The 24509-nt window shown below is 45.6% G+C and overlaps 1 protein-coding gene and 1 long non-coding RNA gene across 4 annotated transcripts in view; one reads left to right on the forward strand and one right to left on the reverse strand.

Moving 5' to 3' along the window:
- Window positions 1-333: 333 nt before the first annotated feature.
- LOC142830779 (uncharacterized) lies at window positions 334-1971 on the reverse strand. Of its 2 annotated transcripts, none has more exons than XR_016350359.1 (3): window positions 1835-1971; window positions 1404-1452; window positions 334-484 (listed from the first exon to the last, which is right to left on the reverse strand). It is a non-coding gene; the product is annotated as an uncharacterized LOC142830779 (long non-coding RNA). The 2 variants fall into 2 exon arrangements; XR_016350360.1 differs by having other exon boundaries at window positions 1253-1452.
- PLCH1 (phospholipase C eta 1) overlaps window positions 1562-24509 on the forward strand; it is a 178078-nt gene continuing 155130 nt past the window's right edge. The window contains exons 1-2 of one of the 2 annotated variants that reach the window (XM_075937746.2): window positions 1562-2443; window positions 2797-2868. The gene's annotated coding sequence lies outside the window, so the exon portion shown is untranslated. The remainder of the gene's footprint in view (window positions 2444-2796; window positions 2869-24509) is intronic. The other variant, XM_075937747.2, reaches the window with a different exon arrangement.

Consider the following 24509-nt stretch of genomic DNA (forward strand, 5'->3'; position numbering starts at 1 on the left):
GAACATAGTGAAGTATTAAGAATTGTGCCACAACCTGGAATGATTGTGGCAGACTAGAACAGAGATTATCCCAGTGAAGTGATCCCTAAAGGTATGAATGAGCAGCTCAAGAACATGTTCAATATCATGAATATCAAGATCAGTAACCTCCTGAAAAGCACTTTTTGATTCTGTGATGAATGTCAAAATAGAATGAATGCATTTGAACTAATGAAATGAGGAAATTCTTTGGTGGGGTAAAACTCTTGAATTCCCAAATCTACAGAGTCTGTTTATTGTGATTCAGGGAGAGAAATTTTATTGTATGTTCCACTACACAGCTTTTAGCGACAAAGTCTGCACGCATTTTGTGGGCATTTTTGCCAAAAAATACTAGCCCTCATGAGTGGCTTTTCCTTTGTTGGCAGGAGAGTGCTGTGGTCCTACAGACAAAGCAGCATTCACACTCAACTTCTGTCTTGGGGGGGGGGAGGTGTTTAAGCACCTGTGAACGACAAAGTTTTGTTAATTCCAAGTGTAGTAGCACTCTTAGACACTAGCTTTTCACTTTTTATGCTTAAAGATTTTTATACTGTGAAGGCTCTTTGTTTAAAAAAAAAAAACACCAGCTACAAGGTATAATACAGAGGGATTGAATACAATATATTCAGATGTCAAGCTCTCTGTCCTCTGCCCCCTTTTAAGGTGCCTAACTCACATTTCACATGCAATTACTTTTAGGATGAAGTTTCTTCCGTTTGGCCCATGATGCTTTGCTGTGCAATTGCAATAGCCTGTGCTGAATTGAATGACAACAATGGATTGTTTCTATGGCATCAGCCAATCAGCTGCCACAGAGAGATGAAAAGGTGAAACTTAAGATGCTGCTCCAAGGGGTCACATTACTCCCTCTGCAGTCCCCCTCCGCAGATCTGTCTCCTGGTCTAACAAAGTGGACTGACAATAATGTCCTCACAACCGATGAAGCCAAGGAAAACTCTAGCATGCCCTTCAGTTTCAGAGCAGGAGAAAAATTAAAATTTCTTGGTTTTTTGACAGTGACAGAGTGTGCTATTAATCTACTATTTGATTCATTCTATGTCAAGGGAATTATATAATTATCCCCTGCAGAGGATGGGGGAGATCCTCTGGTAGGGCTTTCCCATCTCTACTTTTTTAGATCTATACAAAAGCAAAAGTTTTCCTGCATCTTGGATGGACACTAACATTGTAACTGCTTATTTATATAAAGTGAAATACAAAAATGACTTACACAGTGTGACCCTACTTCCCTGGAGCCTTCTTATTGGAGGAAAATTTGAAATAGAAGGTGAATGAAAAGCTGCTTAGACTCCCAGCAGACTTTGAACTAGCAAACAAAAGGCGCATGCTGAATAGAAGGGAGTCAAGAAAGGCTGGAATACCTGGTGCTGGATCACTGTAGCTTCAGAAACCCCCAGATAAATTCATCTCCTGCTAGATAAGAGAAACCGAATTCGTGCATTTTAAACTTTCAGGGTGGACACACAAATGAGATGCGGTAGTTTGCTTCCCCTTTTTCACAGAAACTGCTGGGTGTAGAGGGCCCATGGTGGAAGGCCTCCAATGCAACATAACCAGGGGTCTGCTGTAGGGGCACTTAAGGAAGATGCCTGAGGGGCTGGAGTGCAAAGGACCTAACATACCCCTCTGCACACCTCTGTGTAAGCCATGACAGAGGAGGTTGGGAGCGAAACAGAGAGCAATGGCTACTCCTGTGGGCACAACCCCTTCCCACCGCCATGCAGGGGGCTCAGATACCAAGGGGGTGCAGATGGGCCTGCAGGTTGGTAATGAATTTAAATCTCCCACTTGCCCTTGAGTTCCTCGTGCTGTCTCAGGGTGGGGCGGGATCCTCACCCGCAGGACCCAGCCCTCCTCTCCCCGTCATGAAGGGGAACTCAGATGGGCGCCAGCTGGAGCTTTGCGCGGGGAAGCCTGAAGACACTGGCCCAGAGACACCGCCCTCCCCCGAAGTGTGGGCGACTCTCCTGATACAATGGACAATCACCAGCGCCCCCCCCCCCCCCCGGGCAGCTCTGCGGGGCCAGCCACACACCCCCAGCGGCCGGGGGGCTTCATCCTCCCGCTGCCACCGCGGGAGCAGGATCGGGCCCCGCCGCTGTCACAGCCCATTCCCCGGGGGCAGGGCCTGGCCGCGTGGGCTCGGGACGCTCCGCTCCGGCCGGCTCCCGCTCCGGGTTTCTCCTGCTGTCGCCGCGCTGCTGGGGGGCGCTTCTGCGAGTTTGAATGGGGAAGCAGGTTGTGGCGGCAGCGGCCGGGGAAGGGCCCTAGCGAGGGGGGCGCTCAGAGGTGCCGGCTCTAGGGGCTGCGGGGCAGCCCAGGGGAGGCAGGTTTTCCTTGGAGTCGCCAGGTTTCTCAGCCCCAGAGGTCTGCTCCAGCCCCTCCTGGGACGCCTGCACTGGTAAGCCCCCGGGAATGCCATGGGAATGCGGCGCTCACAGGTCTCCCATCAGAGCAATCCTGGGGCACCAGAGACTAACAAAGTCGATAGGCTCTCAGGTGCCCCAGCACTGCCCCTTGTTTTTAAAGTTACAGGCTAACGCGGCTCCCTCTCTGAAACTGGTCGTCTCAAATGTTGCGTTTCACTGGCGCGAACCCTTTGCACTTCGTGGAAGGGAGACAGGAGGCAAAGGGAGGCGGGGAGGGCAGAGCTCTTTGTTGCAATAAAAGTGGCACAGGCAGAAGAAACGAGTGCTATCCAGTTACTAGATAGACAGCAGCCACATACAAGCTTCTCCACTATTTTTTGAACAGCCACGGATGGGCCTTCCTTCGGCTGGGAGCTGGAAAGTCCGAACAGTGGAGTGAGGAGCCCTCTTGAATCTGGTACACCTTTTTCATTCATCTCTTTTCTCTAGACTCACCACACAAGAACAAAAAGTAGTTGTGGAAATAGTGAGGGATTTGATTCGCCTCCAGTCACCTATAGTATTCCTTGCAAAAGGCAGTCGTGTGACTATTTTAGAGCAATGGGCACATTTAATATTTTCTTCTTTGTAACACGTTTGTATTAAGCAGATGAGTTCTGATATGTATATGAAATAGCAAAAAAAATTAAGCCTTTGAAAAAAAGGTTAGTTGCTTGTTTTATGGGTCTCCCGTCTCATTTACCATGCCCATGTACGTCTTGCTGGTTAACTGACTCGCTAGAGCCATACCAGTTGAGATAGGCAATACAGACTGGCACTTTGTTTGGAAAGCATATTTCCTTATTCTAAATATTGCCAGTGCATGCTAACAGTTTGTTTACTAAAGTGTTACATTTGGTACATATGTATACAATATTCTGAATTATGTGAAGACAGGCTTACATTTTGGGTGTCTCAGCATTGCTTTCCTCCTATCTGCTCCCCTCAGTAACCCATGTAGTCATTTAGCTGCTGTACAGTAGCATCAGATGAGAAAGCAGATGAGTTTTTTGTAGCAGTTATTGTAACAAACAAGAATCACAAATTCTTAGCTGGAGTTAGTGAATGCTTTCGCAATAGTTGGAATTGATCATCTTGCTCTGTTAAAGGAATTATATGCCTACGGCCTTACTTTTTGATTGTATGGAATAAAGAGTAGCATGTTGCTATATTATATAAATTATTAAGCACTTGGTCTCAAGAACAACAAAGGGTTGTTAAATAATTTGTATCTGCTTTGTAAAACCACTTCTCTTATCATATACTAATAGTACATGGAATAAAATATGGTGTGTTGTGCCTACATCTAATGGCTAAAAAAAGTTTTGGCATTCAGATAGTTTATGATCCTGTTTGCTGGTTTATATCCTGCAGCAATTCCCTAATTCCCAATGACATGTGTTCTTATTGGTTCCTGGAGGTAAATTGCAAAGAGCAATGTTAGCAGGGAGCCAGATAATTAGATAGGAAAATCCTAGGGGGATGAAGCCAAAACAAAGGCAGAAGGGTTTGGTGCAGTCTAGATTTATAGCCAGGCAAAATTGGTTTTGAAAGAACAATAGGGTTGAGTAATTTAGTCCAGGATTTTAATTTAAACTTGCAATATTGAAAGAATTTCTGATTTGTTTATCAATCAGCTTCTTAAATGTTTATAGCAAAAGTCTTTAAAATCAATATGTATCATTAGGCTTGGAAGAATTAATTTTATTGGTAAATGTCAGTAAATATCAATTTCACTGTATGCACACAAACTGACAAAAATGAACTGATGATCATCAAAATGTACAGCTACCTAAAGTAAGAAAACTGCTGCTTGTGAAGTTATTAGAGTTGACTTAAGGATATTTACTTTGTGTACTCTGATGTGATAGTAACAATATTTATTTTAACAACTTTAACTTATTGAGTCTCAGCATCTACTATTCTTAAATAATGATTATCTGACCCTCTCCCCCCAATAATTTCCCATGGGAGTGAGAATGTAAATTGATAAAAAAAAATTCAAACAAAAAAGCTCAAATCCATAATTTTGCACAACTGTGAAAACTTAAATAACTTAAAAGTAGGAGAGAATGCTTAAAATAACCATCAGTGTTATCCATGGAAATTATTTTTAAAAATTGACTTCTGCCAATCCTATATACAGGATATGATCTCTTTTTTAGCTAGAATGTTATTCCAGTTGACAAGATGCTTTAAAGTTCTACAAAACATCAGTATTCTGAGGCTATAAAGAAACTATGTATTTTATCTTAGTTCCAGTGAAGACCTCTATAAGTACCATGTTTATGACATGTATCTCATTATAAGGAGCTCATCTCTTGTTCATAAAAATAACTTTGGAAGAAACTATTGGGCCTGGAGAGGATTTTGCTCACAAAAGCTCATGATACTATATGTATATTTTTATTAGTTTCTAAGGTACCAGAGGACTACTCCTTGTTGTCAATTACAGTATTAATTCAGTGCTACATAGGCAATATTCAAGATATAGCTGGTGTAAATATAAGTGATAAAGAAGTTTGTGTCTCCTCCAAAGTTTGTTTCAGGAATCACATTCAATTGTATTCATTTTTTCAGTTCAAAGAGAAAGTATATTAAATTGTTCTTTTAGACCCTTATATACAAAAGTTTATTTTTGTCTTGTTGAATAAGAAGGGTGTGAAATTCAAGAGGTTATGGCTTCTGGGAAACTGTGGGTGCTCAGCATTTCTCAGGATTAGTCCCTCAGTTTTGTTAGGAACTGAACAACACTGGTCCCACTGAAGTCAACGGGAGTTTTATCTTTATCATTGGAGGCCCTAACTCTATAGTTCATCTCATGGTTAGAGAGATCTTGTATACAAGAAAAAGGTCTGAGAGGCTAGAGAGCTGGATTCTGTTTGCAGCTCTGTTCAAGGAACTGAGGCATTGATGTCAGTGGGAATTTTGCTATTGATTTCAGAGAGATGAAGATTTCACCTGGAGTGTGGTTTTAGCATTTATATATGTCACTTTTTGGGCTAATCTGTAAGATGCTGAGTACTCAGCTCTAGGAGTTGAGAAATCTCAGTGCCTGGCAAGATTGCGTCCCTTTTGAAAGCAAACTTTACAAACTAGGGATGTTAAATTGCGAGTAATTGACTAATCGAGTAGTTGATGTATTTTGTACTTTGCACTTCAAAGGTGAAAGCCCAGGTCAGTTGGGAACTCCCCCACTGACCTCGGGCTCCATGCAGCATGGCCACTTTGAAATGCCGTGGGCAGCTCGGTGTCAGGTTCCTTGTGGCTTTTCAAAGAGGCAGCGCCTGGTGGAGCCTGGGATCAGCTGTGGATTTCTTTGCTGACCCCAGGCTCCATGCAGTGCTGCCGCTTTGAAATGCTATGGGGAGCCTGGTGTTAGAGTCCCCAGCTAATCCCAGGCTTCATGCGGCACTGCTGCTTTGAAACACTGCATGCAGCCTGGGGATACCCCAGGTGGCTCTGGGCTGCATGCGGTGTTTCAAAGCGGCAGTGCTGTGTGGATCCCAGGGTCTGGCCCAAGGCTGCAGGTGGTGCAGCTGCTTTGAAGTACCCTCTCTGCTTCCCCCACATTGCTGCCTCTTTCTGATAGAGGCAGGAAGGGGGGGGGGGGGAAGCAACTAGTCGATTAGTCCTTTACATCCCTATTACAAACATCTAATTAAGACTTTTAGCACTCCCCCCTCACAACTGTGCATGTGTTGTAATTATTAAGTTGCTAGTAGGTCAGGCACATAATTCTGAAAAGTGAAAGAAATGAAAAGACTGTCCAAAGAATCACACATAATTATTAAGTTACCAAGACAAATGTAAGACTGTATCAATTGTATCAGATGGGCTATTCCGTTCTTCTTTGTTTAAGAGAAGCCTGCTGTTCTTTACATACACTCTGTATACTTGTCTTTAGTTCATGACCCCTATTTCACAAAGCTTCAGAAACAGTTACATATAAATATGATTACTATTAAGGTATTGATATCTCAAAAAAGTCCATTATAACAGTACCTACATAAGTTGGGCCCAATCCTGCAAGACTTACTAATGAGAGTAAACCCACTGAAGTCAACAGAAGTACTAAAATGACTAAAGATTACTCATTGGTCTGAGCTTGCAGGCTCTATACAAAAGAAAAATATTCTGTGCAACACGGAATACACACTCTTGTAATTTCCAGCAAAAGCCCATGGTGTAAATCCAGTAGAGTGAACAGAAATTTATACCTTCTGTATAGTCTGTTAAGGATGCAGCTTCTGGATAAAAGGTTAGGTTGTACAGCAAAATCATATTATGACTGATCTGACTATACATGATTAATTTAAAGATTTGTGGCACTGGCTGAAGTAAGAGCATCTTTCCATTTTAGAAGTCTATAAAATAGGAATCAGCTGGTGCTTGTGGATCAAGTGGTGTGGAACTCATTATTGTAACAATACCAACTCAGCTTGGGATTTTGCCTAGGGAATTGAGTTAACACTTCTGTGCTTTCACCCTTTAAGGCATGTGTTCTAAGATGACTTTGCCAGCAAGCAACAATATTTTAAAGGGAAAAAATTCCCTCTCCACGTAAGTTGAAAGTGAAGTTATCCACTTTTGATTTGCTGCTAGTATATTCTGAGCCTGGCAGTAAGCATGAGTGCCTTTTGCACTGATGTGTTGTCAAGAAATAAAGTAGACATAAAAATGGTTTGATCCTCAACATTCAGGGGGAAAGTCTCATCTCAGGTCTGTATCTTAGAACTCAGCTTCAGTATTACGCAGTTCTACTTGCATGACTCTGTCTGTGATGTTACAGAGAGTTAAATACTGTAGTTGTGTATTACCATGTTATGTATTACCACGTAGATGTGAGGGGAGAATCTATCTGTTATTAAAAAGAAGCTTAGGCCCTTTTTACACTACCTCTTATGTCAGCAAATCTTATATTGCTAAGCCGTCTTGAGGTCTGGAAAACATACTAAATAGAATCACAGCCAAATGCAAGGTGGAACAGATGGTTTAGCATAAGTAGTTAGCATGTATTCTAAGGAACCGCTAAAGGTAAAGTGACCCATTAACACTTTGAATCATCCCTTAGAATATGTACTACTTATTTATGATACACAATCTGTTCCTTCTTCCATTTAGTTGTGACATTTGGAGGACCTTTGCCAGACTTGAAGAAGAGCTCTGTGTAGAATGAAAGGTTGTCTCTCTCACCAACAGAATTTGATCCAGTAAAAGATATTACCTCACCCATTTTGTCTATTTAATATCCTGGCACCAGGATAGCTACAACACCATTGCATACATAGAAGCTTGTTCTTTAAAAAACACTGAATAGCGTTTAATAGTTATATCACCTAAGAACCTAATCATGCAACAATTAACGTTAACATTAGTTTTGCAATTTTGATCAGGTCATAACTGTAGCTCATTTTATAGTTAAGGAGGTCTTATGATTAAGAAGAAAGTCTGAGAGTCGTGTTATAGCTTCCTGTATGAGCTTGGGCAGGACACTCTGTGGATACCTCAAGATTCTTCCTCAAGAGAACAGGGTGGACGATACTTACCTACTTTCCAGATTTATGTTGAGGCTTAGTTCATGAGAGCTTGTAAAGTACATAAGATGTTTGCAATGCAGTGCAGCATTGTGCCTTCCTTTCTGTGTTGTACAGTGCCAAGCATAATGTTGGCACCCAGAAAAGAATATGTGGTTGTGATTCATAGTTTATCAAACTATTTCATATGTAGTTAGTGATGGGAGCTAATTTCAAATAGCTTTTATTTTATTTTTGGCCTTCAAAAATTAGGTCTAGTTTTCTGGAAAACCTCTATAAGAGTCAATGAAAATTAATTACCTCTTGCATGTCAATAGATAGTCACAAGTACTACAGATCACACCATCTATATGGCATGTAGGATATAGATGCATGAAGCATCTCTCATTGGAATATGGATTTCCATGTAAGCCTTGGGTTACATACTGAGTTTAGAATGTATCCACATAACTTTTTCTGAGGGAGCCATTAACTCTTAGTTGGCAGACTATCACTAATGGAGTTTTGTTTGTTTCAGCTATACTAAAAATTAGATTGTTTGATTAAAGGTGGCTGATAATTTTGTTTCTGGTTTAATGAGGTAGATAGCTATTTGTATCAAAATGGCCTTGTTAATAGGCAGCACCTTCAGCTGTCAGGCTAAGAAGGATGAATATAAAAAAAACCCTCAAGCATGTCGGGACAAAATTAGAAAATTCAGTGCACAAAATGAGATTAAACTAATTAGGTATGTAAAGGGTTACATGAAAACATTTACAACACATTAGAAGTAAGTTGAAGATCTGGGGGTATGTCTACACTACCCCCCTAGTTCGAACTAGGGGGGGTAATGTATGCATACCGAACTTGCTAATGAAGCCCGGGATTTGAATTTCCCGGGCTTCATTAGCATAAAGCCGGCTCCGCCATTTTTAAAAGCCGGCTTGTTCGAACCCCGTGCCGCGTGTAGCCGCGCGGCACGGGGTTCGAACAAGCCGGCTTTTAAAAATGGCGGAGCCGGCTTTATGCTAATGAAGCCCGGGAAATTCAAATCCCGGGCTTCATTAGCAAGTTCGGTATGCATACATTACCCCCCTAGTTCGAACTAGGGGGGTAGTGTAGACATACCCTAGGACAGGTTAGACGTAGGGATTGGCAGCCTTTTCAAACCAAAGAGCCAAAGTACAACAAAATTCAGAACAAGTGGTCAACAAAGAGCCATATAAGAATGCCCATTTGCATCACTGAAAATGTACAACTTAATATTATTGATAAGTGACATAACGATTAATCATAGAATAAATGAAACATTGTTCTCACAGACTTCTCCTGCTACATCTTTTTGCACATTTCTTTGAAGTTTACTTTGTAACTGGTCAAATCTAGCTTCATGCATGCATTCAGGCTGTCTTCTGTCAATCTTATGGCTGGGGGCTGGAAATGTGAGGGTGAAGGAGTCTGGGTTGGGGTACATGAGCAGCTCAAGGTAGGGGATTTGGGTGTTTGGTGGACTTAGCACAAGGTTGGGATGTGTGGAGGTACAGGAGTGTTATGGCAGTGGACTGGGGATGTGGAGGTATGATGAGTTCAGGGCGGGGGGTTGAAGTGTATGATGGGATCAGGGCAGGGGGTTGGGTTGTGGGGGGATGCAAGAGTGTTATTCTGGGGACTGGGGATTTGGGGATGCATGAGTGTGGAGATGTGGGGGTGTGAGGGACTCAAGGCTGGGGGTTCAGGTGTATGATGGGCTCAGGGTTGGGGTGTTAGGTGCAGGAGTGTTATGGCAAGGGGCTGGGGATGTGGGAGTGCAGGAGTTTCAAGATGTGGGGTGCAGGAGTTTGGGGATGTGGTGGTATGAGGGGTGCAGGGCAGGGGGTTCAGCTGTATCATGGGCTCAGGGTTGGTGTATGTGTTGGGGGGGGTGCAGGAGTGTTGTGATGCTGTGGCCATATGAGCTGGCCTAGGCTTCATTTTTAAATAAAGTAAAATATCATGTTCAACACGAAAGGTTTCAGCATTGTCTTTATTTATGGCAGAAGTGACCCACAGAAACATCAAGGGAAGAAGAAAAAAACCCTCCAAAATGCCCCATTTCTTACTGTCACCGCCAACTGAAACACCTCACTCCCCTGGTGCTCCAGCCCTGTAATGGGGGGAAGGGCAGGGAGGGCTGAGGTTAAAGGCCTCGGGCCAGATTTACTCTTTTGGGGTTCCAGGGTTAATGGTTTTTGTGGCCCCCCCTAGGCTTTGGGGTGGGGCCAAAAAAGAGGGGTTAAGTGTGCAGGTCAGGGCTGCCAGTGAATGGGATAGGGATGGGGGTGCAGGATCTGGGCAGGAGGTGGAGTGTGGGAGGGGGTGAGGGTGAGAGGTCTGGGTGGGAAGTAGGGAGCAGGACCAGGCAGGGAGTGGGGTGTCTGGCTTGGGAGAAGAGGCAGGAGTAGGGAAGGGGACAGGAACAGGTGGGGGGCAGGCTGTCTGGCCAGGGGTCACAGGCAGAAGTGTCCAGGGGGCAGGGTGTCTAGCCAGGGGCAGGGGTCAAGAGTGGGCTGGGGACGGGTCAAGAGTGGGCTGGGGACGGGTCAAGAGTGGGCTGGGGACAGGCCAGGGAGGAGGGCGCAGGACCGGGCTGGGCGCAGGGTGTCTGGCCGGGGGGAGGGGCTGGGGGCAGGCTATCTGGTCAGGGGTGGTAGTAAGGAGGTGCGGGTGTGGGGGCTTGGGCATGAGGAGGTGGGGGGGCACTTACTTGTTGTCACGCTGCATCATAGGCCCTGTATAACACAGCCTCCCGCTGCTCCCATTCCCTGTAAGGAAGCTTCCATGAAAGACTTGCAGGGGAAGTCTCTAGGAAGTGTGGCCTGGGGGAAGGAAAATGGCAGCATGCAGAGCCATTTTTGGTTCCTCTTGTTCCCTGCATGTGGGTGAAGAAAAAGGGCAGCCTGCATGAATCCATTTTTGGCACCACTTGTTCCCCGCATGTTGGAGCCACTGGGGAGGCTTGGGACTTTCTCCTCCCGCCCCCACCTCCACCCACCCCACAGGAAGCCAGCACTGGTGTTCCAATCTTGTGGGTGGCCGTAAGGCTGTAGCACCAGTGCTGGCTCTCTGCTGTGGGAGAAGCTGGAGTGTCTGAGTTGGGGCTCCAGAAGAACCATATTTGGCTCCCCAGTAAGCCATATTTGGCTTGCAAGCCGTGGGTTGTCAACCCCTGGTTTAGACCAATGAGAAGAGAAATACAATACTAGAAAACACAGCAATGGCCAAAGCATTTAATGACTTTTTTGTTTCAGTTGCACCAAAAAGTTACCAGGGATTGAATGATGAATATCATGAATGTCAATGCAAATGGGTAGGATCTGAGGCTAAAAGAGGGCAAATACAATTTAAGAATTACTTAGCTTATGTCTACACTACAGAACTTATAATGGCATGGAAGGGTTTTCTCACACCCCTGACTAACAACATTTTTACTGACAAAAGTGCTAGTAGAGAGATGCCTTTGTGAAGTTAGATGATTTCAAGTCAACAGAGCCTGACAAAATACATCCTAGAACACTTAATCAACAGGCTGAAGAGATCTCTGAGCCATTAGCAATTACCTTTGAGAACTCATGCAGGACAGGAGAGATCCCAGAATAGTGGAAAAGGGCAAATATAGTATCTATATATAAAAAAATAAATAAGGACATCACAGGGAATTAGAGACTAGTCAGCTCAACTTTGGTGACTGGAAAGATAATGGAGCAAATAATCAAATAATCAGTTTGTAAGTACTTAGAAGATAATAAGGCAATAAGTAATAGTCATGGATGTCAGGAACAAATCATGTCATTTCCTTTGACTGGGTAACAGGTCCTGTGGATAGGGGAAAGTAGTAGATGTCAGACATCTCAACTTTAATAGGGTTTTTGATACTGTCTCACAGGATTTTCTTAGAGACAAACTAGGGAAATATAGGCTACACAAAACTACTGTTAGGTGGGTGCACAACTGCTTGGAAAACTGTACTCAGAATGAAGTTATGGTTCACAGACAGACTGAAAGAGCCTATTGAGTGTGATCCCATAGAAATCTGTCCTGGGTATGGTTTTACAGGTTGAACCTCTCTAGTCAGGCACTCTCTGGTCCAGCAACATCCATGGTCCAACACTACTTTAGTCAGATGTCTGCTTGGTGTGGGTGGGGCCAGTTTCCTGTGCCCTTCACAGCCCCAGGCTGGGACCACAGGTGGGGGTGGCTGTGGAGCCTGGGGCTGGGGCCAAGAGCAGAGGCCCAGAGCTGGTTTCCAGGACTCCAGATGGCAGCAGAGGGACCGCAGCCAGGACCCAAGGTTGCACCACAGGGGTCAGTGCCTGGACCCTGGGCAAGAGGCCAGTGGCTGAGACCTTAGGGCCATCATCAGAGCCCCCGGGCCATGATTGACCTCCTGTGGTCCAGCAAATTCTCTAGTAAGGCACCAGTCAGGTCTGGAAGGTGCTGAAATAGAGAGGTTCAACCTGTATTCAGTATCTTCATGCATGATTTGAATGATGGCATAAAGGGTACTCATAAAGTTTGTGAATAATACCAAGTTAGGAAGGGTTGCAAGCACTTTAGAGGACAAGGTTAGAATTCAGAAATGATCTTGACAAGCTGGAGAAATAGTCTAAAATAAATAGAATGAAATCCAATGAGGATAACAGAAAAGCACTTCCCTTAGGCAGTAATAATCAATTGCAAATTCAAAATGGAAAATGATTGCCTAGGAAAGAGTACTGCAGAAAAGGATCTGGGGATTACGATGACTCACAAAAATATAAATCAACTGTGCAACATTGTTGCAAAAAAATTAACATTATTCTGGGATATATTAGCAGGAGTATTTTAAGCAAAAGATGTGAAATAATTCTTACACTCTACTCAGCAGTGATAAGGTCTCAACTGGAGTACTGTGTGCAGTTCTGGGCAAAAAACCTAGGGAAAGATGTTGACAAACTGGAAAAGATCCAGAGGGAAGAAACAAAATTTTTTTCGAAAAGAAGACTTACAAGGAAAGATTTTAAAAAAACCTGTTTTTAAAAAAATCTTTCCTTGTAAGTCTTGTTTTCTAAAACTTTTTTAGTTTATTTCTGGAGAAGAGAAGACTGGGGGAGGGAGATAATAGTCTTTAAGTATGTAAAAGGCTGTTATGAAGAAGATAGTGATGAATTGTTCTCTTTATGCACTAAGGACAGAACAAGAAGTAATGGGTTTAAACTGCAGCCTTGGAGGTTGGACATTAAGAAAACTTCCTGTCAGGATAGTTAATCATTGGAACAAATTGCCTAGCGAGATTGTAGAATCTCTGCCATTTAAGGTTTTTTAGAACAGGTTAGGCAAACCTGTCAGGATGGTCTAGATCAGGGGCAGTCAGTAGGCACATTGGGGCCAAATTTGTTCTACCAGATGCTTTTGAGCAAACCCGGACATCTTTTTACTTTGTTATTAATATCATTATTGTTATTGTGGAGTGAAAAATGCATCTCTGGACCTTGATTAAATCTAGACCTAGACATTTGGACCTTGATAAAAAATACTTGACTATACCTGGTCTAGATAATACTTAGTTCTGGCTCTGTTTAGAGAACTGGACTAGATGACTTATTGAGATCCCTTCCAGCCCTACATTTCCATTATTCTGTGAATCATAGAACACTAGAACTGGAAGGGACCTCAAGAGGTCATCGAGTCCAGCCCCCTACCCTCAGGGCAGGATCAAGCACCATCTATCTATTCTTCCCTTTAAAAAAACAAAATTCTTAATCAGTGTTTCCCAAACTATGGGTCAAAGACTCAGAGGAGGCATGGAGACTGGTGTCAGTTGTCAAGTAATATAAAAGGCTTTTTTGGAAAAAAATATATAATAATAAAAGTAGATACCCACTATAAGCCACTGTTACCCATTGTCACGATGTGTCCTTGTAATGATAATCAATTTATTTGTCAATTGAAAATACTAGTGATGGTTTACTGTAGACCTTTCTAAAGGTGAGTGTGCAGCAGGCTGCTATGCCCCCTTTCAGTGAGCATATGTGTGTGTGTATGAATTTACTTTATACAAAATAGGAACGCCCCCATTACACACACTGTTTATTATTAGGTATATGACACAAAATGCAAGTAGTCACACACACAGACCATGACCAAGTGTATCACTGAATTGGAAAAACAGATGTATAATTGCTAAGGCTCATGTTGCATACTTCATTCATTCTTTGTTGGGGCTCAGACCAGTTCTTATTCCGACCCAAAGTGATTCAATGCTCAAAAGATTGAGCATTGTAGGACAAGCTGTTCCAGTGATGGTGCAAAAAATAATGAAGAAAATGAAGACATATGAAGGCAAAAACACAACGTTTAGTTCCTGTACTGATTGATGTGAAACAAGTGTGTGGTGGTGTGATGGAAAGTGTCTGTTGCTGAGAAACCTTCAGAGTTGGCAGAATATTTAGAAACCAGACTTCAGTCCGAGAAAGGCAAAGCTGAGAATATTCAAAAAATCAGCAGGGCCTGATTATCCAAACTGGCAAATATCAGTATGATCACCACTCAAGCATTTAATGGTTATCCCTATGAATCACACAGCAGTTTGAGCTGAATGCTGTTCGAGAAAATCTTACCCTTCTGTGAGCAAGACAGAGGGTTTTAGTAGTTGCAGCCCCTACCAACATGTAAACATTGCTTCTTTCAGATAACAACTGTTTCATGCCATTATTAGTGATGTGGCTGAGGATATCTGAGAGCAACTGCTTTCAAAACTCAGGAAACATGACTACTTAGCAAGTCTTTCACGGCTCCTGGCATTTCAAGGTGTGCCTCTGGTTATTCTAATGAAGAGGCAGGTTTTTGTAAAGCTATGGCAGAACAGAACATGGGAATGTTTACTCAAGGCATTTCTGGATATACACAATGATTTACATGGTTCTCAGGTAAGATGGGTAAGCAGGATGCAGCCTTGTTATTGCTCTATAGAGTCACAGTTTCATACACTGCTATGCTGTTGCTTTTAGGAAAAGGCTTTAAAATCTGTGCCAGGTACTTCATCAAGCTATTAAAGATGTGAATATCATTAACAGCTATTCAGTGGATTCTTATTGTTCTTGGATCACTCTATGAGGAGTTTCTTTCTTTTTCACACTAAGAGAGGTGGCTTTTATAAAGATTAAGTGCTAACAATGCACTTAAGACCGAGTTACATGTTTTCTTGAATGACAGTCTTCTCTTGCTAACACCCTCAATGATTCAATGTTGATGGAATGCATAGCCAACTTTACTGACATCCTTAGGCATTGAAATGAGTGGGACTGTTTTTGTCAGGGGAGGAATAAGAATTTTCTGTCTGTGCATAATAGAACGTTGAATATTGGTCTTCCCAAGCATGATGAATAAACCTAAACTTGTTTCCTCTCCTTTTGGTCTTCATTGAGGGTGCTAAAGACCTAAGTTGAGAATTATCAGGAATTCCTAAACTGGCATCTGAGGGATTTTAATTTTCCCAACTGTGGGGCTATTTCCTAATGACTCTCCACATGCTGTTGATTCAAAAGCACTGACCAGGCCCTGGTAAAACAATTTGGCAGACCTGTCTTGAATTCCTTTTGTTTCTAGTACAGGTAATCTGTGTTAGAATTAAATATTAGTACATCTTTTGACTCTTGCCTTCTATATAGACTAGCACAGTGGTTCACAACCTTTTTTATACTGTGGATTGGTAAACTCATTCAAAAAATGGTGGCCAGTATAGAAACATTTTCATATTCATCATGGTAATTATTTTATTTGTATATTTGCATATTCATTGTGGTAATTAATGTTAAGTGGTCACGTGTTATTTTGCATTGCATCTGTATGCACACAAACCCACCACTTCTCAAGTTTGCCTGCTTCTTGAGGGCCATGATCCTTCTTTGCCTCCCTCCTGCCTCATTCCTTTTGCCTCAGGAACCCCTCTCCCAGCACCAGGACACGAGCCCCCAAGCTGCCCCTACCCCCACCTTCAGCCCCTCAGCACTGCTCAGGGTGAGCCCAGCCTCTGCCTTGCTCTTTCCCTGCAATTGGCACCAAGCTCTCATACCCGTGGGCCTTGTCCACACAGTGGCAGGCCTGCCTGGTCCATGACTAGGCCTGAAGGATGAAGCCTTGCCCCGGCCTTGTGTGCCTGGCTACCTGGCACGTGGTCCTGTACTGTCACTGGCCTGGAAGGGGAAGTGGAAGAGCAGCTTCTTGCTGCGGCTGCCTGAGCTCACCAGGATCACGCTGATGGGACTGGTGCTCTCACCCATCCTTCCACAGGGCAGGTGGAGGCAGCACCGCCACCACCACTGCTCACCCCCCTCTTAGCTCCCCATGTGAACGGAAACTACAAGCCATAGAGACACCTCAGCTACAGTGGCCTAGAAGGGCCCCTCAAGAAGCAAAGACTGGTAGACTTCTGGTTCCATGCATGTGCTCTGAGGCTGGCCAGCACTGCTCCTCTGGCCTGTGCCACGGTCGGGTGGCGCCTTCCCTGGGGCTAGGCTTGTGCCCGCAAGGCAAGGGACCCCCCTTCATACCCACGCCCAGGGCTGCTTGGGCCCGCAAGCACACACAGGTCCCGTGCAGGGACACCCGCTTGCCACAACATTCACCGTGCTGCTGCGTGGGGAAGTGGGTGGGTGGAAACATTTTTGTGCACAGGTGTGTACTTCTTTAGCAGGCAAGGCTCAATTAGCAGCTGGGGGCATGGCATGGCAGTGTACTGCAGCCTTTCAAGCAGCGGTTTGCAGCCCACCACAGGTCTGCTGACTGGAGGTTGGGAACCACTGGACTAGCAGATGAAGCCCGTCGTTGACCAGGCAAAGTCATTTTGCACAGATTACACTTATAGGAAAGTTCAAGAAATTAAATATATATAATAGAATTTTTTATTAATGTGCTTGAAAAAAAGAAATAAAAGAACAGTTTTAAATTTGTGGGATTTCAACTTCAAATGTTATTCATTTTATTGAATAATTACTGTACACAGTAAATTTGAATCAGAAGTTCGTAAAGCTTCTTTTCATAACTAATTTGAATTATTTTGTGATTTGTAACAGTAACATTTTTCTTTACACTAAAATGACATTTGAAGTGGTGACTCGATTTCAGTGTTGCTAGCAAACATTAGTTATGAACTTTAATCATAAAAGTCATGACTTTTTTCTGATGAAAAACAAAAATAATTATTTAAACCTTTCACCCAGCGTATTCCAGTGTCAAAAGTAATGCATTCAGCTAATTTAAGAGTCAGGATTGTTTATGCAAAATTTGTTTTTGTGGGTAATCGCGAAGTATGTGTTCATTTTGCCCCAAAAATCCACAAACAAACTCTTCAAAATATATAACAGATTGTAACTAATGAATTGGAGGTTCTTTCTGCATCACTTGTAAATTGTGGATACTTTCATGAAATTATATCATGCAGTTATAGTGTCTTGGAAGGCTTATATGGATGTAGATCCACCATGAGTTAGCAGGACTGTGCCATTTATGTCTCTGTGAGGTCAAAGACAATGGGAAGTGATCTCAGCACCCAAAGAACAAAGTATTACCTATCCAGAATAAAACAGCTTGGGAGGATGGATTAGTTCCAGTTGGGAGAAGACACTTTCTCCCCTTGTCTGAATTTGGGGTGCAGGCAAGGGCACAGAGTGTGTCTCAGTAGTTGTCTGTGCCAGGGCAGCGAGCGAGCAGCTGGGCAGATGGACATCGGGCAGTGTGGGGCCCAAGGCAACTGCCTTGCTCTCCTTGCCCTAAGGTTGGGCCTGTTGGGGACGGAGAGAACTGAAAAAATTACAGAACAAAAAAATTACAGAACAAAAGGCAGACCAAAAGAAGCAGATGACCCAGAATGAGTCTCTAAAGGGACTGAGGGTGGAAATGGGAAAGAGCCATTTTGCCGCAGATTAAGAGGAGGGAGGTTTGCAGGGCTGCTGGGGGGTGGGGAGATGGTGTAGGCAATGAAATGGTGGATCTTGTTTTCCAGAACACAGGTGATTTCCCAAGCGAGGGGTGAGCTAGTGAGGGACTTTGTGTTTAGGATGTTTGATTCTTTTATATGGTCTATATCTCTTGGGGTTTACATAATCAAATATAAAAATGTTAGACTGGACAATGTGTGTGTGAATCAACTGCTTCAAAACTACTGTGTGCCCTTGCAGGAGTTAAATTTTAAACTAGAAACTTCATATCTTGGGGTGTAGTTCTCAAGAGACAAGTGTGTTGAGTTCGGGAGAGTCTGAAGGGTCAGCGATGTGCCAAGTGAGAATAGGTGACTGGACAGTGGGTTCTAACACTCCAAGGAGTATGCTGGATAGGTCTGTGCCCTAAGAATGTGCCTATGGACCCCCAGATTGGGACAGTGGCTGAGCACTGTTCAGGCTCCAGAAGCTTGAAACAACTGGGGGATGCAGAGAACAGAAGCTGGGATTCCCCCCACAGCAGTCCTAGTGGATATGACTGTCAACTCTATGAGGTAGGGAATACCTTTTTGTGTCATTTGTACAGTGCCTAACACAGTCCGGTCCTGGTCTAGCTTCTAGGTGCTATCACAGTACAGGAATCATAATAATTAATTATAATAAATTATTTATTATATGTACTGTAGTAGCACCTAGAAGCCAGACCAGGAACCAGCTGTGTTAGGCACTGTACAAATGACACAAAGAGATGGTCCCTGCCTATTATGATTATGATTATTATTTATTTTATTAATGCCCTTGCATTAGATGTGTGGATGAAGGAATAAAAAAATAACCTGCCTCTAGTCTAAATCTCTTGTAATGCAAATATTTAGCTCTTTTTGTGTGGAGAAGGGAGACCTCTGCTGATCTTCCCACATGCAGCGCAGAGCTGGATACATTTGCCAGGTTGAGTTTCAAAAAAAAATCACTAAACAATTGGAAGGTCTCACTTGGATTTGCTTAACACAGCCACACATAGGAACCTATGGGCACTAACAACACTGCTTGCTGGCTGTGCTGGCTGTCCATCATTTACAAAGCTACCCATACTAGATCAGTATAGAATCTGGAGTGTTTGGAATCTCATATATAGACCAGTAGATTGCTCAATTTTCCACTAAAGCTTCTTTAAGAAAATCCACAGTTTCTCAAAGGATAGTGAATGTGGCGAAGAAATGCTGATTATTAATCCAGAAGGATAATCTACAGGAAAAAAGTCAGTTTGATTTTGTGTGGATTGAATATTTTTTTGTAGCTCTACTCTAAATGTTGTGTTTCTGGCTAAGATCTTCCATTCTACTTCTGCACCATGTTGAAAGCTGGTCCAATAAAAGACATTCATCCACCACCTTGTCTCACTAATATCCTTGGACTGACATAACTACACCACCATTTCATATTCTAGGATATGACAGAAAAAGGCCTAGACTATCCTCTACGCTCTTTTCACCACTTTTCTAGAGTCAGATTCTATAATCAACACTTACCTGAGATAAGCACCCATTCCAACATGAGTAAAGATAGTAGAACGTGTCCTTTAGAAACATAGGGCTTGATCACACAAATACCTTAGGGTATGTCTACACTACAAAGTCTAACTTTAATAGGCGCTACACTAGCGCTCCGCTAGTTCGAATTTGAATCGAACTAGCGGAGCGCTTAGTTCGAACTAGGTAAACCTCATTTTACGAGGATTAAGCCTAGTTCGAACTAGCTAGTTCGAATTAAGGGGTGTGTAGCCCCTTAATTCGAACTAGTGGGAGGCTAGCCCTCCCCAGGTTTCCCTGGTGGCCACTCTGGCCAACACCAGGGAAACTCTATGCCCCCTTCCTGGCCCCGGCCCCCTTAAAGGGGCACGGGATGGCTACGGTGCCCGTGCCAGGTGCAAGCCTGCCAGCACCCAGCCAGCAGACCCTGCACCTGGCACGGATCGAGCCACCCACCTGATGTCCCCCAGCCCACCCCCTCTTCCCGGGACCAGGCTGGCGGCTCCTGGGAGCTTGCTCTGGACCGCAAGAGGCAGGCACCTGCCTGGGCTAGTGCGGACATCGTGGACCTCGTCCACGATCTCCGCACTAGGCACAGGAAAGTGGCCGTCTAGGGCAGGAGAGCCGCCAGCCTGGCCACCCAGGAGCAGGTGTGCATGAAAATCAAGGGGGTCCACTGAGACCCCCGACACTGAGCCCTGAGCTTACAATGGCCGTCCTGGGTCAGACCAAAGGTCCATCTAGCCCAGTAGCCTGTCTGCCGACAGCGGCCAACCCTAGGGACCCTGGAGGGGATGGAACGAAGACAGTGACTCTTGGGCCATTTGTCTCGTGCCATCCCTCTCCAGCCTTCCACAAACTTTGGGCAGGGACACCACTCCTACCCCTTGGCTAAGACTACTACATGGACCCAACCTCCATGACTTGATCTTACTTCCCTTTAAACTCTGTTCTAGTAGTAGCCTTCACAGCCTCCTGCAGCAAGGAGTTCCGCAGGTTAACTATTTGCTTTGTCAAGAAGAACAACTTTCTCTTACTAGTTTGAAGCCTGCTACCCATTCCTTTCCTTTGGTGTCCTCTAGTCCTTCTTTAGGGGAACTCATGAAGAACTTTTCTGAATGCACCCTGTCCACCCAACCCCTGCTTTTAGAGACCTCTATTCTGTCCCCGCTCCATCTCCTCTTTTCTAAGCTGAACAGTCCCAGTCTCTGTAGCCTCTCTTCATCTGGGACCTGTTCCCAACCCCTGATCATGTTAGTTGCCCTCCCCTCTCCCAGCCTTTCTCTTCCCCTCTCCCACCTCCTTTTCCCAGTCTCCCCCAGTTTTGTTCAATAAAGACAGTTTCCATTTTTGACCACAATTGTCCTTTATTTTGTACATCAAGAAAAGGGGTTAGGGAAGGGTAACTGGAAGGAGGTGAGGGGGGAATGGGGTACGAGCCCCCGATGGGGAGGTCTGGGCTGGCTCTGTGGGCTTCTGGGGGTGGAAGCTGTCCTGCAGCTCCCCAATTGCCCCCTCTCCCCAGATGGCAGGCTGCGGCAAGTGCAGCCGGGCTGATGGCCGAGTGCTGTGATGTGCCCAGTGTGGGCACTCCGGGCACTCCAAGCCAGGACTGGTTTTCAAGCGGGGCACCCCTGAGAACTGTCTGTCCGGGGTGGGGGTCGGGTCCCTTTAAGCGCAGCCCTCGGCTAGCCTGAGACAGCATCTCCACGCTCTAAGTCCTCCTCTGATGCCCTGCCGGCACTGCTTCCGGCCATCCTTAAGCCCTGTTCAGGGAATAGGTTTATATTGGAGACCGGGGGCTGGCACTCCGGGGAGGTTCTGGGTGGTTGGGTGCAGTGGGGCTCTGGAAATAGGAGGCTGGCAATGGGGGGCCTGATGAGGGGAGCTGGCCCAGGAGGGCTCTGAGGGTGGGAAGCTGGCACTGGGGGGGTTGGGTGCAAGGGACCCTGGGATCAGTGGCTGGCACTAGGGGGTAGTGGAGGGGTAGGGAGCTCTAGGGCAGTGGTCCCCAACCATTTGAGGTTTCCAGGCACCAGGGGGCGTGGCCATTCGCCCGCCGGGCGCCAGAGGGCGGGGACACTTGCACCCCCGGGGGCGGCCCCCCATATCCGTGTGCCCGGGGGCGGGGCCCCCCATGTGCCACGCGGCCAGGAGCGAGGCCCCCCCCTCCAAGCGCCGCGCACCCGGGGCGCTTTCCCCTCCCACAAGTGCTGCGTGCCCGGGGCCGGCACTTCCCCCCACCAAGCGCTGCGCACCCAGGGCCGGCGCCCCCTCCAAGTGCCATGCGCCCGGGGCCGGCTCCGGCACGAGGCATGTGCCATGTGCCCGGGGCCAGGGCCAGCCCCGAGCACTTGGCGGGCACACACAAATGCCCCTGCGGGCGTCATGTTGGGGACCACTGGTCTAGGGGTTAGGGCTGGCACTGGGGGACTTTGGAGGCCAGGGCTTTTGATGGACTGTAACATTTTTATTTGCATATTTATTATTTGCATAATGAATATGTAAATATGCAAATGGTGCCAGTCCGCCAAAAGTTTGTGCATGGGTTTTCTGGACCCTGGTATCAAAAATGTTGGGAGCCACTGCTCTAGGCTACATCAACATTAGCACTTTGCAGCAATGTAACTTTCTGACTCCAGGGAGTGAAAAAACACACTTCTCCAGTACGGTTGCCAGGTAGACCTTGCCAAAAAACAGGACACACTTGATCGAGGGGAGGGGGGCGAGAACCGTCCGGGAGGGGGGCGCGGCTGGAAGCAGAGCTGGCGGAGGGGGGGTTAGGGGGCTATGGGGCTAGACAGGAGGAGGGGGGGTGAGAAGCAGAGCTGGCAGGGGGTGGGGGTATCCAGGGGCCACGGGGCTGGCTGGGAGGAAGGGGTGGGGTGGGAAGCAGAGCTCAGCGGAGGGGTCGGGGGCCACGGGGCTGGATGGGAGGAGGGGGACCCGGAGGAAGGGGGGCGGGAGGCAGAGCTGGGGGGGGCGGGTGTGTGTGCAGCCACTGGCCACAGCCGGGGTCCTTTGGGCTGCGCCCCTGGCAGGCGCTTCCTCTAGTTGCATGCAGAAGCCAGGCAGGGGTGGGGGCCAGTACTCCCAGCTACTCCCCCTGCCCAGCTTCTGCACGCAACCAGAGGCTCCCAGCTGGGAGGCGGGACCATGATTGGTGCTGGGAGCCTCTGGTCGTGTGTAGAAGCCGGGCGGGGGGAGTGGCTGGGAGTCCCGGCTCCCGTCCTGCCCCACCCAGCTTTTGCATGCTACCACAGGGCTCCCAGCGCCAATCGCGGCCCTGCTTCCCAGTCGCTCCCCCGCCCCCGCCAGGCTTCTGTCTGGCACCCAGCCGGAAATTCAGAAAATACCGGACATTGCACGTGTCCGGTATTTTCTGAATTTTTCTACCGGATAGACGGTGCAAACACCGGACTGTCCAGTAGAAAACCGGACACATGGCAACCCTATGACAGTGCAGCAAGTTCAATTGCAGTGCAGTAAAGTGGCATTGTAGACTTACCGAAAGACAGACCAGGAGAAAAACGTGTGTGTCTGAAACATCTAATGAGATGAGAAAAATAAACAGCCCTTCAGCACTTATGAGTATTTGACCTATGAGTTAGTTCTGTTCCACTACTACAAGAGAAGACAATACAATTGGAATGATTATTTTCAGGGATCAAAGGCCACGTCCACGCTCCTACTTATGTCAGCAAAATTTATACTGCTCAGAGGTGGGAAGCACAGCCCCTCCCAAGCGACATAAGTTTCATAAGTGGTAGCACGCACAGTAACTGTGTCAGCAGGAGAAATTCTCCCATGGACACAGCTATCACTGCTCATTGAGGTGCTTTCGTTATTTTGTCAGAAGAACTCTTGATGTCACTGAGTGGCTACACGAACAATTGTAAATCGGTGCAGTTGCACTGATACAGCTGTGCCACTATAAGATCACTCATGTAGATATGGCCAAAGAAGATAACATTTAATTCCTAAAAAGCTGGTGGATACATCTCAAAACGAGGCTTTACTTGTTCAAACCCTTTTATTAAGTTCATTTTTAAAGAATTTCATCCTTTTGTTTATTAGAAATGGGCCTTGCAAAATCCATCCCATGACAGCAGGACCTGTTAGAACAGACTTGGTTAAGGCTCAATAATTGGTCAAATAAAGATTTTGCTAATCGGTTATTCGACTACACTATTACATCCCTAATGTTTTTTATTTTAACTGATTTATAAATATTATTGGCCAGATTAAGCTAAATTGGTGTCTAGAGCTGTTGTCCTATAATGTTCTGAGACATTTTCAGGGCCTATTAGGCTGTGTCTAGACTACATGCCTCTGTCGGCAGAGGCATGTAGATTAGACAGATCGGCAGAGGGAAATGAAGCTGCGATTTAAATAATCGCGGCTTCATTTAAATTTAAATGGCTGCCCCGCTCTGCCGATCAGCTGTTTGTCGGCAGAGCGGGGCAGTCTAGACGTTCCCCTGTCGACAGAAAACCCTTTTGTCGACCGCCCCGGTAAACCTCATCCCACGAGGCATAACGGGGCGGACGACAAAAGGGTTTTCTGTCGACAGGCGAACGTCTAGACTGCCCCCCTCTGCCGACAAACAGCTGATCGGCAGAGCGGGGCAGCCATTTAAATTTAAATGAAGCCGCGATTATTTAAATCGCGGCTTCATTTCCCTCTGCCGATCTGTCTAATCTACATGCCTCTGCTGACAGAGGCATGTAGTCTAGACACAGCCTTATAGTATAAGGAAGATTACTGTCTGTTCTGAGGGGTACTGCTGCTAGCATTTTGTAGTTAATTCCCTTTGACAGACTTGCCCCCACTGCTGTCACAACCCTCAGTGAGTATTTTTCCATTTACCAGAATGTTAGTCAGGGGTGCCACTGTAAAGGAGCCATCTCCTGAAGTTTTTGGAGTCACCTTGACTGACTTTTTTTCCAGAGGTTAGGTGAGGAGTGGCTGAAGAGGGACAAATGGCTCAAAGATTAATCTCCTTCCCCACCCAAATGAAACTGGTTATGGGAACAGGAACCCCCATCTACACAGTTGACG

The sequence above is a fragment of the Pelodiscus sinensis genome, chromosome 10 (assembly GCF_052426305.1).
Source record: "Pelodiscus sinensis isolate ZL-2025 chromosome 10, ASM5242630v1, whole genome shotgun sequence".
NCBI classification, from domain to species: Eukaryota; Metazoa; Chordata; order Testudines; family Trionychidae; genus Pelodiscus; species Pelodiscus sinensis.